This window comes from Gallus gallus, chromosome 4, assembly GCF_016699485.2.
Source record: "Gallus gallus isolate bGalGal1 chromosome 4, bGalGal1.mat.broiler.GRCg7b, whole genome shotgun sequence".
Classification (NCBI taxonomy): Eukaryota; Metazoa; Chordata; class Aves; order Galliformes; family Phasianidae; genus Gallus; species Gallus gallus.
The window spans coordinates 50,479,625-50,495,956 of record NC_052535.1 but is presented as its reverse complement, the minus strand read 5'-3'; the positions used below and the strand labels follow the sequence as shown (position 1 = coordinate 50,495,956).

Genomic DNA, 16,332 nt, shown 5'->3' with positions numbered 1-16,332 from the left:
TTGAATTGAATGACGTATCTCAGTATATTTGTATACACTGAGAAACATCTAAAAATAAAAGCCTGAGGAGAAAGGTAGGGGGGAAAATCAGGGAGAAAATCCTCTCTCTCACACACACACACTACGTAGCCAAGAGGTGCTGCAATTAGGCTCCCCAACACTTGGATATTTGTGAAGATAGCAGAGAGCAAATCTGACAAGCCTAAGTGAAATTAAGTTATAAAGAATAAAAACTCAGCTTGAAATTAACACTCTGATGAAGTCCAAGTACAAGAGACTAAATTGGTGCCATGTTAGTTTGTGTACGCAGAAGAAAACAAGCAAAAATACACCTCTGCATGAAGGCGTGGTTTGTTCCTACTGTCTATGAGCCATTGTTTTTTGACATTACAACACTGACACCTGGAAGATGTAAAACAAGGTATCAAACTCTAAGAATAGGTCTATTTTTTATATTACTAACCTTAAGGCGCTTGGGAACGTGACGTTAAAGTCTTTGTACAAATACAATGCACAGCTAGGAAAGTGACTCCAGGTCTCAAAAGAGAATCTCACTGAAAATTATGTACAAAGAAAAGAAATACTAGGCTGAAACACTCAGTCTGTGCTTCAGAGATGGACCACGAACCACAGAGCAAGTGAAATTGATGAATAATTGGAAAATGGTGTATGAAAGCTCAGCTTCTTAGAGAGTTACAGATAAAAAGCCTATTGAAGTAACAGATGCATTGTTCTCTCTTCAAAGAGCAGACGATAGAACATGAAGGACTCTAAATTATTTTAAATTATTACCCTAACAGCATATGGAAGAAATGCACACTGGTGAGCTCTGACAGAACTTCTTTCCTCACGACTCAAGAGCCACCCCAAGAAGCACGCTACCCGCCGTGCAAGGCGGTTACACTGCTGTCAGGGGAGATGCTGCAGCTGCACCCGTCGCAGGGCGCGAGAAGCCCCCTTTCTCCTCAACAGCGCCAAGCCCGCGCGCCACACTGAAGAGATCTGCAGCCGCCGCCATTTTGGTCAAGCCGCGAAGGGAGGAGGCGTCTCTCGCTGTGACAGGCCGGCGAGCCCGAGGGGCGGGGCGAGGCAAAGCAGCTGCCGGCAACATTGAAAAATGGAAAGGCTGTGCCTCTAGCGAGTGTGTGTCGGAGTTCGGTGGACTTTGCGGCTGTGTGTTCGGTCGCTGGCTGCCTGCAGCGTTCTGGGGGCTGTGCGTGGCAGCAAGCTCTGCAACGCTTTCATGTCAGTGAGTCCGACCATCCACCTAACGGTCAAATTCACTCATAAACTGTGTTTCCAAATGCTGTATGCACGTTTCCTAAAAACCTGGAGGGATGGTGGCTCCCCTGCTTTCCTAGGGAGCCCGTCCCAATACCTGCTCGTTCTCTCCGTGAAGTTCTTTGTGATCTCCACGTTACGCCTCACCTGGCACAGCCTGGTACCGTTTCCCTGCATCCTCTCATTTGTTGCCTGGGAGAAGAGCCAGCTCCTTGCCACCTCCTCTGAGGGAGACGTACAGCATCCTGTGCAATTCTCAGGTACGCAGGTGTGGTGGGAAAAGAAAATACAAATGGTTCTGGAAAGCAAGTTATTCAAAGGATATTTGTATATGTATATATATGTGTATATACATATCAAAAAAAGGTGGTAAGGTGCTAAAGGAAAGTTGAAGAAGATAAGAGCAAACTTAATGGAGAACTGAGGGGAAAAAAAAAAAAAAAAACCATATAGTAGTCCTAAAAACTAGTATTGCGGAAAGGAGAATTGTGACTGAAGTTGGGTTTTTTGCTACTTTTTTTTTCTTCTTTTGGCAAGGTGCACGCATGACTGCAAAACTTGGAGTTGCTTCTTAATGCACTAGAAAAGTGATTGTATTATAAGTGCTTTTGATAAAATATATGCCAGTTGTGATTCAAGTGCTGCTTTAGTTCAAAAGTACCTCTGTTACAAATTGTTCCACAAATACAGCTGAGCACATTCTTATTTATATTCAGTGATGCTAAGCAAAGCACACAAAACCCCCAACAGAAGCAAAGTTACCCATTATGTTTTCTACCAACTCATCTATCACTTGGGCTCCTGCTGTTCACACTCATCATTACTACTTTATGATGAGGGGAAAAAAAAGGTGTTCAGTATCCATTAATATGATATTGAAACCCTTTTTTTTTCCTGTTCTGAGTTAACTAGTTAGATCTTAGGTTCTTTTCAAGTTTAGATCACAAACTTAAACAAACAAACAAAAACCCACCACTTTTGCACCAAACTGTCCATCTCAGCTTTGAAGCTGTTAATCTATTAGTTGGTATTTTACCTACACAGACATAAGAAAATGCGTAGGTTCACACCAAATTGATACGCTGCCTTTTCTTATCACCAACAAAAGAATGTGAAAGTGCACCACTGCTGTAACAACAACATATAGAACTAAGAGCTTGCAGATCACAGCCTGCAAATACAGGCCTTGCTGCTATTGCTCAAGGTGCGCTGAATACATTATATAGAATATCTTGTGAAGATACCACAGTAATAAATAATAGTATGCAAATGATCTACACAAATGAACTGATGAAATTGGTACAAAGGATAAAGCTGAAAATGCATAAATTCTAATGGGTAAAGCAGTGTTAGGCGTCGACAGCTGTTGAATAGGTGGGTACTCCTAACAGGTAGTTTCAGAGTATGTTATATTTCATGCATTTTTATGCATATACGATAACAGACTATATGTAGTTTTTAAATACTGCTTTGGATGTTAACAATCCCATCAACTGTCAATTATCTCTTGATAATTATTTCCGTGTAGAGTGGAAGTCAAGCCATATCACTGTTCTCTCATTGTGTAAAAACCTTTATCAGGAAATATGGCTTTACAAAAAACTGTGAGTCATTTCTTGTTATACCCTGGGGGAATACGTTATCTTTCTGTTGATGTACTCCACTTTCTTCTTCCCTGTTTTTTTCTTAACAGTTGCTGTGATACGTATATTTGTATAAGGCAAAGGGGCTGAGAAAAGAGACGTTAGCCACCTCGCATTCCACACTTTTAGTTTAAGAAAAAAGAGAGGATTAGCTTATTAAAAAAAAAAAAAAAAAAAAAAGTTACATTTTTCCTCTCGGCCAGTTTTGCATTTTAAGAACAATTACTTACTTTTAAATTTTATTTTATTTTATTTTCTAACCGCCTCTCCTATCTCCACCCCTCGCTTCTGTTTTTTAAAAATGCCACTCTTCTGGGTGTACCTATGACTTTATTTATACAAATGGATGTTTTCTCCCATGGTTTTCCCGGTCATCCTGCAAAGTAGCCACCAGGAGGCGGTAATGTCACGCGTTGGTCGCGCTTCACACCGCTCCTCCGTGCCATTGCCAAAAGTGCAGATTTGGGGTGTCACGAACATCGTCAGTGACAGTGTTTAATGCGTCTCTTTCGGTGGTCGTTATTCTGAAACGTAAAATCGGTGCCTCCTGTCACTTCGATATCTTATTTTCCCTATGAGCTTGCTCCTAAATGATAGCGGCTGAGAAATGTAGCCTTACAGGAGCACACGTGGAAATAATAGTGTTCTACACTGTTATGTCAGCTGAGTTTAGAAGACACATAGTAAATTATTCTTTAGCAAACTGAAGAAAATGAGGTTCAAAATGGAAATTCATATTTAGGATCTGAAAGAGAAATACTGACCTCAAAGCACAGGAAGTCTTTCAAAGTTTCTTTTCCTATGCTTTTCATGCAGCTGCAGGGAGCCTTCGGACCACCAGTCCGCTCTGCATGTTTAGAAAAATCCTGGCTTCAGGCATGAACTGAAGAAACAAACACTTTGCCAAGTGTGATTTAATGAGAATTCTTACCATCAGTTATTTTAGCAGACCTTTCTACAGATGCCAACGCAGTAAATGAATGCTCTCAGAGGACTCAGATTTATGTACAGATTGACTAATAACTGGCATTTATTGTCTGGCATGGCCTGACACTGGCATGTTCTTTTAAATGAGAATGGTATTGGAAGCAGTAATGTGAGTTAGGTAGATTGTGTTGTTCAGTTACAGTGCACTGTTGTCCAAGGAGGCTGTGGATGCCCCATCCCTGGAGGCATTCAAGGCCAGGCTGAATGTGGCTCTGGGCAGCCTGGTCTAAGTGGCTGGCGACCCTGCACATAGCAGGGTGTTGAATAACTGGATAATCATTGTGGTCCTCTTCAACCCAGGCTATTCTATGATTCTATGGTTCTATGATTGTATTTCTATGGAGGTTCTAGATATTGAACGTGTTTTTCTCTCTGCTATGCCAATCTTCCTCTGGCATGATTAAAATGAATTCTTTCCTATGCACCCTGTCTTAACGTGGCACTTTAAATAACCTTATGTTGGAAGCAATAGAAAGTATGTTTTTATCTGAAAAGCAAAATGCTATTGTTTAGTGTGGGATCAAATTTTGAGCGAAGGTTCTGCTATTATTTTTTTAAAGTAAACAGAACAGTAATAATTAACCAACAATGTACATTCATAATGCCTCTCACAAATAATATTGGATCTTTTAAATGCATCTTTGCATGGAGAAACAAGGAAATTATTTTCATTTGATTTTAAATCATACGGTAGTCTGTCTTACTCTAAAATCATTAGTGTCTAGTAATGACTATTATTAATAATAGTATGTATTCCTAAGTAGTAACAACCCCCCATAATGTATTTGCAAAAATATATGATATTTTGACTTTTCCATTGTTTTTCTTTATTAGCCAAAGAAACCAATTAGCCCATTTGAATTGCAAAGAATGTAAAATACGCTATAAATTCAAGCAGATTCTACTTAAACTGTGTACTTTCCCAGTGAAGTTTAGATTGGTTAAATTTGTGGTATAGTTGTTATGCCACAATTTTTTTTTTTTTTTTTTTTTTTTTTTTTTTTTTTTTTTTTTTTTTTTTTTTTAGAATACTGCAGCTCTGTCCATAGAATTCTGTACAAATGAAAACAAGGTGACCAGTCAGTGCTTGGGCTGCTGGCTGAGAACAAAGCAGGGAGTGTGGATTTTCAAACTTGGGAAGCTTCTCTTATGCTTGATTGGCATATCTTAATTGCATGTGTATTCTCTTTTAGGTTATTTCCAAGTGATCATTGAGAACTATAAACATTGTCAAGACTTAGCAGGTTGTTTAACCACACATTATAAATTGCATCTCATGAAGGTGTCTTCTCGTAGATCTTATGTTACAGATTATTCTCAGAAAAAAAAAAATGCACATGAAAATACTTACATCATCAAAACAAGATCAGCATTAAATGTTGATTTTTTTACTTCAGTATACAGGTACAGTTAGCACTTTCACTGAAGTGAACAAATGCTGTTACAAGTTTAAATCAAGGTAAATTTGCAATGAAGTCCACAGCAAACCCACACTGACTGTCATCATTCTTGACTTGCCAAACTGTTATTCACCTGTCTTTGTTTTTGAAGCCATTAGAACTCACCTGATCTCCACACAACCAAGAGTTTTTGGTAGAACACTCCTTTGTTTGCAGTCTCAGAAATTAGCTTTATCTCCAGTTTATTATTTACTTATTTACATCAGTAAAAAAAAATCAAACCGGAAATCCCAAAGTCAGGTCACAAATTTCAGTACATTTTTTATGTTGAAAAATCAGAAAAAAAAAGTTAGTATAGCTACCGTTACCTACATGAGACTCTCTAAGATCATGACATTCTCTTTATGAAAATGTATATTGTCCCAAATCTTCCTGAAAATTAAAAAAAAAAAAAAAACCTGTCATCTACATATTGCAATTACTATTGCTTTATATACCTCCATAGTTTCATCATCTTTTATGTGAGGAAGTTAGAGAGGTGGCAGCAATAACGTGCTAGTTGTGCAAAGATCCCATCACTTCTGCATTGTTGTTATTATTTAAGGCACAAAATTTCTGACTAGATTAGAACTGAAATTCTGATCCTTTTGTTTCACTTTTTCCAAGCAAGGGCAGCTGATCACTTCTTAAGTATTGTTTCTGGGAGCTCAAGAGTTTTGTTCTGAGTGCGCTGTGGAATGTCTAGTGTTCCTGGAAAGCAGAAGATACTACTTAGAATGAAAATGAAATTAAAAGTTAGATAAATTTGGTATGTTATGTGAATGTGGTTCGTCAGGCACTGTAAAAGCAAGCCTCTATTCAGTGTATTTCTTGGGATCTGCATTTGTTTGCTTTCTCTGTATCTTTATAAAACTTCATCGACAAGACTCTCTTATACTTTAATTTGGATTTAATTATAGGCATAAATTAAATCGAATGATGAGGATAGGGCTAGCAAGCTTATTTAAATAAGAAAAAATTGGTATGGATTATATTTATTGTCTGGTTATTACAAAAGCAATGTTTTTCTGGAAACTGACAGGAACAGCATGTTATTGAAAGGACACTAAAATAATAAAAGTTATAGAAGAATATATACAAAGCATCCTAGAAATAAAGGATGGAGATATCAGGAATCTATTGAAGGGGAGCACACAAATATAGGTATCAAGTATAGCATCTTACCTGAGATTACATACTGAGGGTAGATATCAGAAGTGAAGCTATGCTGCTAGCACATAAGAGAGTAAGGAGGAAACTCTGGGATGAGGCAAAAAGTCAGATTTAGGCCAACACACAAGTCAGGAATGATAAGGACAAATGTATTCTTAGTATAGTTCCTTATGTATGTATTCCTAGTACAGTATTATCAGTAGATGAGCTTTACTTATGATGCTAGCTGTTTTACATCAAAAGTGGGGATGTTACATCTTCTCTGTGCAAAGCCATTTCTGTGTAGGGCACAAGAACCTGCTTTTCATTTAGCCCGACTCTGGAGAAACCTTTAACTCCAGGGCCATCACTGAGAACGTGTTCAGCTACTTTAGTACTGGCAAAATAAATAGTATTAATAATATTACTAATAATATTAATAAATATATTATTTATATTGGTAAAACTAAACAACAAAACACAGCCTTTAATAATTGTTGCTTGCTTATCAATTGAATTTCTGAGTGCTATTCAGTTCATCTGCGGAGATATTTTCTGTGTGGGAGAGGACAGTGAACTGGTATCCATGTAAGAAGATGTTTCACTGCGTCTTTGCTGAAGTAGGTTTTCCTCTACTTTTAAGGCTAAATAGGGAAATCTTTTCAAGAAAATTTCCTGGCTTTCTACATAGAGGGGTCATTGCAGAGAACTGACAAGTTATGACACAGACTGACTATGTTGAGGAAAGAAAGAGAAGTCTCCAAAGAAGTATGGAAAAACAGTTAGGAATTAATTTCATAGCTTAAAAAGGAAAATAAGTTAACTCAAACCACGTGGTAGATCTAGTATGCCAAATTCCTCTGAGACATCTCTAGGGCGGTAACTGATCATCCCGTTTTCGGGAAATCTTGGTTGAAGAGCACAGTGGCCAGGACCAACCTTCTACCTCAGCCAAAGTGGTATATAAATGCTATATATCTGATTTCAATAGGAGAGACTAGCAGTGTGCTTAGCTGGCCAAGAAGGCCAATGTCATCCTGGCCTGCATCAGAAATAGTCATCAGAACCAGGAAAGTGATTTTCCCTATGTGTGCAGCACTAGTGAGACTGCACTGTGAATGCTGTATTCCATTTTGGGCTCCTCGCTGCAAGGAGACTGAGTTGCTCAAGTATGCGTAGAAAAGAGCAAAAGCACTTGTGAAGGGACTGGAAGGCAAGATATATAAGGAGTGGTTGAGAGAACTGGGGTTGTTTAGTCTGGAGAAAAGAAGGCTGAATGGAGACCTCATCACTCTCTACAGCTACCTGAAAGGAGATAGCAGCAAGATGTATATCTATCTCTTTTACTCAGATGAGAAGTGATAGGCCATGAGGAAATGTGTTGCACCAGGAGATGTTTAGATTGGATATCAAGAAGAATTAATTTATGGGGAGGGTGGTCTAATACTGGAGTAAGCTCCTAGGGCAGTGATAGAGTCCCCTTCCCTGGAGGTGTTTAAGAAATAACAAGCATGGCACCAAGGAGCACGGTTTGGTGATTGGACTTGGTAGGTCAGATTGAAGTTGATGATCTTAATGATCTCCAAGGTGTTTTCCAACCTGAATGATTCTAAAACTCTATAATTTAGATGGTAGTAGTAACCATCTTTGATTACTCCTGCTAAATTCAGTATTAATTTGCAACGTTAGGCTTAACGTGACTATATATATTTGACTATCTATAGAAATATGTATGAAGCTTGGGGAGTACCATCAATCTTATCTTTTTTCATGCTTAGTGCTTTTAGAATTGCATAGAAAGTCCAAAATCCCATGGAGACTTAAAAATTAAAGGGAAAAAAAAAAAAAAGGAGGAGGCTTTTGATATGTCTTTTTTTTTTTACTAGCATTAATTGTTGTGCAATATATTCATACTGAAAATTGGGTGGAAGACAAAAATCCGGAGTTGCACAAGTAGTTATTTCCATTGCTGTTTTAGTAGATTAACTTGTGTATGAAGAAAATGTATGACAAAGGATAGGCAGGAAGAATTACAGCAGTCTTCTCTGTGCCACAAGTAAAATAAATAAATAAATACATAGAATATGCATCTATTCCAAAAAGTAAATTATTTTTTTCAGCTCTTCAGGGAAAATTGTTGTCAGTGTTTTATCCACACTCTTTTATGAATACAAGGCAGAGAAAGTGAACATTCTGCCTTGGAGACTTTGGATTTTGCAGGCATCTGTGGCTCAGGTCAAGTGAAGCCAGACATAGGTCTATGTGGAATCCCTGTTGTTTCCAAGATAGAAGTGCTGCTACCAGGACAACATGCCAATAGTGATTTCTGATAGACACTGTATTCTCGAGGAAAGCTGTTATGCATATACGTGCACTTAAGTCTGTTCAGTGGTGGCCAGTGTGGGCAGGACTTTCTCAAAGATGTGGAGACAGAATGGAAATCTTATATCTTTTGTGAGTTGCAGAAAGGGAATGGTGTGGCAGAAAGGAGAGCATGTTTCATACTATTCATGGGTATGGATCAGCACTAATAAGGTTGAGGACAGAGGCTGCTTATCTATGGTAATTCCCTAGTGCCACTGAAGGAGACAGTTTTGTATTTGTTTTTTTTTTTTTACGTATATAACCTGGTTTACTCTCTTCTGGTTTATCAAAAGGCAGAGTGCTTTGTTGTTGCAATGCAGTAAGACACCACCTATCCATGTGCCTGTTTTCCACAAGAGAGATGAGAAAGGTTGCAATTCAACTGACTGTGGTAGACTGCAGAGTGAAACACACATTACTTTCGTAAGAATAGCTGCTTTGGATGGGACTGAAGATTCCTCTAGCTCAGCTTTCTCTCCTGGACGGTAGCTAAAAACTTATTTCGAGGAAAGAAGAGATGAGGCACGTGGCAAGGATTTCCCAGAATTGCCCCTGTACTGCCAGCAATTTGTGTTTTACAGACATCCTGAGCTAGACAGAAGTCTTTAGACTTTCTGGCCATGTCTGCACATTATCCATAGGACTTAAGCTCCCAGTATTTACAACATCCTTGGCTATGACATAGCTACATGTTATGCAATTAACTACCTTCCTTTGATTTCCAGCCTGTTTTTTGCAATCAGGCAGCTGAGCACATCTGTGCAGTTCTCAGGCGTTAGGACATGAGATTAAACATGGGCTACTTGTTATGGTGGCCTTTCCTAATAAATATCTTCATATGGCTTTGTTCTAAATAGGATGCATTTCCTCGTACAGACTCTTGGGAGCATCACAGTGCTCTCCTAGGAGAGCCATTTTCATCTCTGTAGCCTCAAGGTGCTGAATTTTGGGCCTTCCTGCCCTTCACACGATAAACCCAGAGGCCCTTCATCTCTCTGGCGTGCTCCATTGAGTCCCTAGAAATCCTTCTAACAAAATTTATGTTTATTATACCTCAAAATATTTCCAGGCAAACCACTCAAGAGCAGTTGTGAAAATAAATCAAATGAGAACTAATTAAACTGCAGGATACATAAAGAGTAGGAGCATATATTCTATTACATAACTGTTTCTGTATTGCTGCATTTGTCATAACCTCATAATACCACATCATGTAAGTGGGACTGATCAAGTAGTGATGGCACGTATTTTACCCAATGTCTGCTTAAACTAGTGTATGTGCAGTTGGCCTGACTGTGACATCTGCTGAGCATTTTGTGCAAGAATCAACCTGCTCTTTAGCAGACAAATGGGACAGAAAACAGGGAACTGTTGATGTAATAAAGAAACCCAACTGCCTCTAATTACTAATCTTTCCAATAATGCTTACATATTCATATGCTGAGGAAACAGGTTCCTCCTTTGTGCTGCTGAAGTATTTTCACCTAGAGCAGATGCTGTGACAGGAGTAGCCCTAGGTAGCTCTTTGCCTGTATATCTCCTCATGCTGATGTGAGTCATGTTCCATGTTTGTATTGATGAAAGTCTGATTTTTAATGAACTATGAAGTAGTTCTGGCTACTCAACGTGAGCTTTCCTTAATGCCCATCTCATCCTGTTTTTATCTCCCAAATAGATTAAAAATGCAGACAATATGTTAAATTTTAAGGAGGGCTTGTCACACCAGCAAAGGTTTGAAGTGAGACAGATGCCTGAATATTAGCTCTCACATTCTTCTGATTTTGGAATTAGCTGATGTGAGCTCATCTCAGCTCTTCAGAAAGCACTGATCTTATTTATACTGATTTTGTACTGTTGGATTCTACCTCTGTCCTCATCTTGGTATCCTATCAGCACAGATAGAGTAGAAATGGTAATATGGCAGTGGTTCTGAATATATACCATAGTGGTTTTAGCTTAAATTGCTACACAGATCACTCCAAAAGTAGTGCTTTCTATTTATTTTCATGGAAACTACAATAGCTATAAATACAAACACGCTAACACTATTTGATAGAATAAATTCTGAGCTGCAAAACACAACTTTTCAACACAGCCACCATCATTACCTGTGCATTTTCACCAGTGATGAACAAGAAACTGCATGCCACACTCACAAACATCTGCACCAGCAGAAGTGACCCACTGTCACTGTCACCACTGTCTCACTGTGCTCACATCCACTGATTGGTCTCTACCAACATTCAGCGAGTGTTGATAAATGTCAGTGGGTGCCATTGTTTCTGCGTGGAGGAATTTAATGGCACACCTTTGCTTTATATGCACTTTCATGTCAGGCACCGTTCTGTCAGACTGTCCCTCTACTGCCATCTGTCACACAACAACAAAATGTAATGGAATATTTGCAGGAAGATTTGACCTCTGCTACCATACTGCTAGCATCCACCTCTGACTTTGTGGGCCCGCATGATAAAACAGGAGGCATTACTTTTGGAGCAGCTCTTGTATTTCCTAGTGAATGACAGCCAGGAATCTGGCAATGTTTTTATTAGTGAGCTGCCCTTTAATAGCCAACTTATGTTGAAATATGTGAATTGTGCTGTGCTCTTGACTTCACTGCTGCCTCCAAACGAAGAAAGGCTTGTGAGATAATGCATAAAAATTATGAGAGGATGCTTTGTCCTTGATGGAAACTTAGAAAGTATGAATGCCAAGGGTAAAGATGGCTGTCAAGGCAGAAATTAGAAGCATAATTCATGTTAGGATGTTATGCTTTGTATATGTGTGAATCACAGTTTGAAGTAGAAAATAGCTTTTCGGAATTTGATTTTTTTTTTTTTGGAAGGGAAATTGGAAGGGAAATTGTCAATGATTTTACAGTAGTTGGATTTATGCAGTTATGTGAATATTTTATTTTATTGTTTGTAGCTACTGGCTTGGGTGGGCAAAAATTATCACTAAACACAGCAGGAAATTTGCTGTAGAGACTGCTGGAACTCCTTAAAGGCTGTTCTGGCTGTATAAGGAAAGAATTATCTGTAGTATCAAGGTCAACCACGTGATTTGGCACCACTTGTAGGCTTGAAGTACCGGGGTTTTCAGAATGAAGGCCCAACTACACTAAGAAATATTAACTGTAAAGTCAGTTTCAGGACAAGGTTATACATTCAGGTAGATTTACTAAATTTGATGGAAGTCATAAGGGTTAATATGTTTGCACATAATATAATGAACAGGCACTTTCACAGAGGTATGCATTCTCTGTATGGTTTTAAAATGCTATGTGTGTAAAGAACTGTTCAATGTTATGTGTGGAGAAAACAAGAGCCATTTATTTTAAATTCCCCTTGAGAATGAAATAAAAACATTCTCAAACAACTGACCTAATTTATACAGTCTAACCACAGTGGATATTTCCCAAGAAGCACAGGTATCAGTCACCTCCACAACGTCCAGTTCCAAGTAAGTGTGCCATAAAATAATTATTTTAAATCACATCTTTTACTCTTTCCAACTTTATGATAGTAGCACAGGAATGGATAATGTCTGCACTTTCTTTCATACCTAGTTACAGAATCCTTTCAGTTTGCTCTTGTGAAGGTGAGGGTGGGCACAACTGCCCCATAAGGATGCTCTAGGAGCGTGACTGTAGAGGCATAAGCCATAATATACAGATAGCCTTTTAACTAAAATGCTTCCAGTAAGTGTGTTAAATGTTCTGACAGAAGAACAATGTTGCTAAAGGACTGAAATTTTTGCTGTGGCTTCTTGCAGCACAGGTCTTCAGGTCTTCTAGTGGGATACAAGTACTACAAAGTAGGCTCTGTCATGCTTCAGTGCACCCCGTCACCAAAGATGCAACTTTCCCTGACAGCACAGGGTTCTCTGTTTTGTGAACACAAAAGTGTTGTTCAGGGGAAAATAATGCTTTTTCAAATATCTGCTTTCTCATTACTGTTTGTGTAATATAGCTGAGTCAGAGAGTGAGTGCTTTCTGTGCTCCTACATGAATTAACTTTTTCTTTTTTACCATTCTGAATAAAGATAAAACTAAACATTCGCTGTCATGGGAAGAGTATATTTCCCTTCCTACATAGTTAAAAGTTTAATTTTTTTTTTTTTTCTGGCTACTCTTTAATACATGTTTCTGAAGTATGAAGGAAACAAACAAGAATTGCAGCTTCTTCAGGTCATGAATATCAAGCAAAGGGGTATAAGCAGCTTTAAAGATCCAAATAACATTGATATGATTTATCCTGCTCTGTACAAACTTAGCCAGAAAGGAAATACATTCTCAGTCTCTGAAACCATAAGATATTTAAAATAGGATTTTGTTTATGAATTTGAAACATACAGCTGCAGGCTTTTAAATTCTCTGGTAGATATTTAGATGGAAAGTGATAACTATTTCTTAAACTATGAGCCATTACATAGAATTTGAATGATTCTGACCCTCTTTGAATGGAAAACCATCAACAGAGTTATCTAAAGCTTCAGACAGTGGTGTTTTCAAATGCTGAGTTAACCTAAGGTTTTCCTGGTGCAGTTAGTAAATATACTTCAGTTCTAAACAGATGCTAAACTTTAATGTCTACATCTAATAGCACTAGCATTAAAAAAGTGCTGCTTTGCTTTTCTAAATAGGGAAGCATGAAGCCAAACTAGAATAGTATAACTGATATTACTAATAGTATTTGGATTACTATAGATTTGAACATTGGTTTTTTCTTGCTTGCAGAGTGGTAAGGGTGTTCCCCGGGGTATAAGTGTGTGTGGGTGTGCTTGTACGTTCAGATACAACTTGTCATTGAAAAGATGTGACTAAAACTGTTCACATATAAAAATCCTCCAGAATGAGCATGTGTACAATTTAATCTCAAAAATAATTTGTCTAACAACACCGTAAGCCCCACAGAATTTCAGGAGAAATGGCAGCCAAGCTTCATTGGAATGTCCTACCCAGTTCCTGTCCATTGGAGACTTTAGGGTCGATAATGCCTTCCTGCCATTGCAATTACTACGATTTATGTGCCATGGAAGGAGAACGTTGCAAGTGGAGCAGATGACCAGTAAATAGGGTGTGCCTCTGGAAAAACCCTGAAATGAAAAATCATTATTGCACAGAATTAGAAAGAACTGGTATTTTCCATAGTTCTGTAAGGTATTCTTAGTATATACTAATGAGTTCATTCACAGGACAAATATTTAGGTATATGGCAATCATGAGTAAAAAGCATGAAGGTTAAGACTGCCTGCAGTTTAATTCTATTGAAGCGACTTTTAGGTGGAACTTTTCAGTTTATTATCAGTGTAAGCAAGAAACGTTGAACTGTTTTCTAATGATGCAGCAGTAACTTTTCACACCTTGTGACTGAGATATGTAATGTTTCATGGGGCAGGACAGAAAGTCATTGGGAAAGAAAATAAATCCCATGACATTTAAGAAATCTTAAATGGCTCTCTTTGCCATGGCATACCTACTAGAGAAGCTCTCTAAGGAAGTCTTTCTCTTTAACGCAATGCATCCACCCATTAACCACACAACATTCCCTTCAAGGTTTTAAAAACAGCCTGATAATGTTGAAAGGATTGTTCAAACCCCCAAAGGCCCACTGCTGTTCTGTACAGAAAAGAGTGCTAAGATACAGCTCTGTGGCAAAACAGAAAGAGCAAGATTTTGCCAGAGTGCAATCCAGGTGCAACCCTTCTGCTATAGAAGTTTGTGTGTCAGAATGAGAGTGAAAACCACTATGCACCATTAAATAGCCTGGATATTTTTGCTATATAGGGAAATACAGTAGTGGCCTGACAAAACCTTTTGGTCTAGATGCTCATTACTCCTGGTTAAATTAGCTGGTCGAATGTAGGTATTATCAGTGCCCATAAGTCTAATGGAGATGTTGTCATTATCAAGAAATCTTGCCTTGATGGCCAATAGACATTTGTTCCCTGCTGGAGTAGAACAAAGCACTGGACAGGAGTGGCCCTTCCAAACCCATGGTGCTGATATTCAAAATATCAAAACAGCTACAAAAATTACATTTCTTTTCAGATTTCAACTCTGTGTGTGACTGAAGAATTACACACATATTCATAGTTTTAATTTTGTACTAAAAGTAGGCTATTTTTATTTAGTGTGTCCCAAGCCTCAGAGGTGAGTTCATAGGAGTATGCTGTTTTTCTTGCGGTGAATCAGCACTTCCCATATAATTTCCTACATCTGGCATCAGAATGGCACCCTTCCTTCTGACATGATGACATGGATAATAATTTAGAGCACAAATACTAATGCTCTAATGAGTCAGGCCAGTGTAGACAGGAGCAGGAAAACTCCACGCCCTCTAAGGAATCTTTACTGTTTCATTCTTTTCCAAATATCCTTTTTGTTCCTCATCCTTCTTTCTCTTCCTTTTACTCTAAACTTGTCTGGCTGCTTTGAATCAGTTGTCTCCATTAATCTCCTGTTTGGCTTTTCTAAGAAACTATCATATCAGCTCTCTCTATGTAACCTGTATTATCTGAGCTGTAAAGTAACGTGTAACTGGGCAGTAGAGCAACCTAGGAATTAGAGGCCTCACATGAAGTCCATTGAGGGTAAAAAGGCTGCAATTAACTTTGCTGGGATTTCAATCTAAAGATGTATGCAAAGACTTTTCTTCTAGAAAGTTTGCTTGCATTCTTGTTATCTGGATCCATTTCAGAATACTGACCTCTTTCTTCTGCAGAGAATTTACTACCTTTTCAGTGATTGCATAAGCCTTTTGAATGCAAAAGTCTTCTAGTGACCACTTACCTCCTGTTTTTTCATGAAATAGTTTCTCACGTAATTCACTGAGAAAGAATTATGTAGCAGCTCGTCTTATTAAAGCTTCAAAATATCCATAGGTGGCACAGAGTGCAGCACCAATAAGGATAAAGCATCTGCAAACACAGATTTTCACTAATCCAGTTTGAATGTGAGCTCAGCCTGGTCTTATGCACCCTTTGGCGTGCTCCCACAGCAGTGCTCAGCGTGATGCCCAGTCTTACGTAAACTTGGAATTAGGGACAAGAACAAGAATGCTGGAAGAAGTGTAAAATTCAGACTCTGCAACTACCTTTCTGTAAAAAGAACTGCAGCAGTACATGAATGGTGCCACACTTCAGGCTCCTCAACGTCCCTTTTGGTGTGTGGTATAATGTTCATTTTTATGTTGGCTCTATTTAATGTCGCCATTTAATAAGCAAGTGGCTAGGGAGCTCTGACTAATTGCTTTCATTCACCATGCCACGTTTCTTAGGACTAATATTATCTCATAACTTGGATGTGCTTTTTGGTGGTTTCAGCTAAGCAACAACTTTATTACTGAAAATGTGAACATGGAAAAAATGCACTGAGACGGTAACAGTTTGTATACAGTTTGTTACTGGTAGGACTCAGTAGATTCAAGGTGGGACTTGATGATCTTGAAAGTCTTCTCCAGCAT

General features: G+C 38.4%; 1 protein-coding gene and 1 long non-coding RNA gene across 2 annotated transcripts in view; one reads left to right on the top strand and one right to left on the bottom strand.

The window, feature by feature from the left end:
• The window catches only part of LOC121110679, a 57,671-nt gene extending 56,646 nt beyond the window's left edge, over positions 1-1,025 (bottom strand). Inside the window, exon 1 of the long non-coding RNA XR_005859579.2 lies at positions 793-1,025. This is a non-coding gene — a long non-coding RNA (uncharacterized LOC121110679). The remainder of the gene's footprint in view (positions 1-792) is intronic.
• Positions 1,003-16,332, top strand: part of RASSF6 (Ras association domain family member 6) — a 114,820-nt gene continuing 99,490 nt past the window's right edge. The window contains exon 1 of the mRNA XM_015276397.4: positions 1,003-1,541. The gene's annotated coding sequence lies outside the window, so the exon portion shown is untranslated. The remainder of the gene's footprint in view (positions 1,542-16,332) is intronic.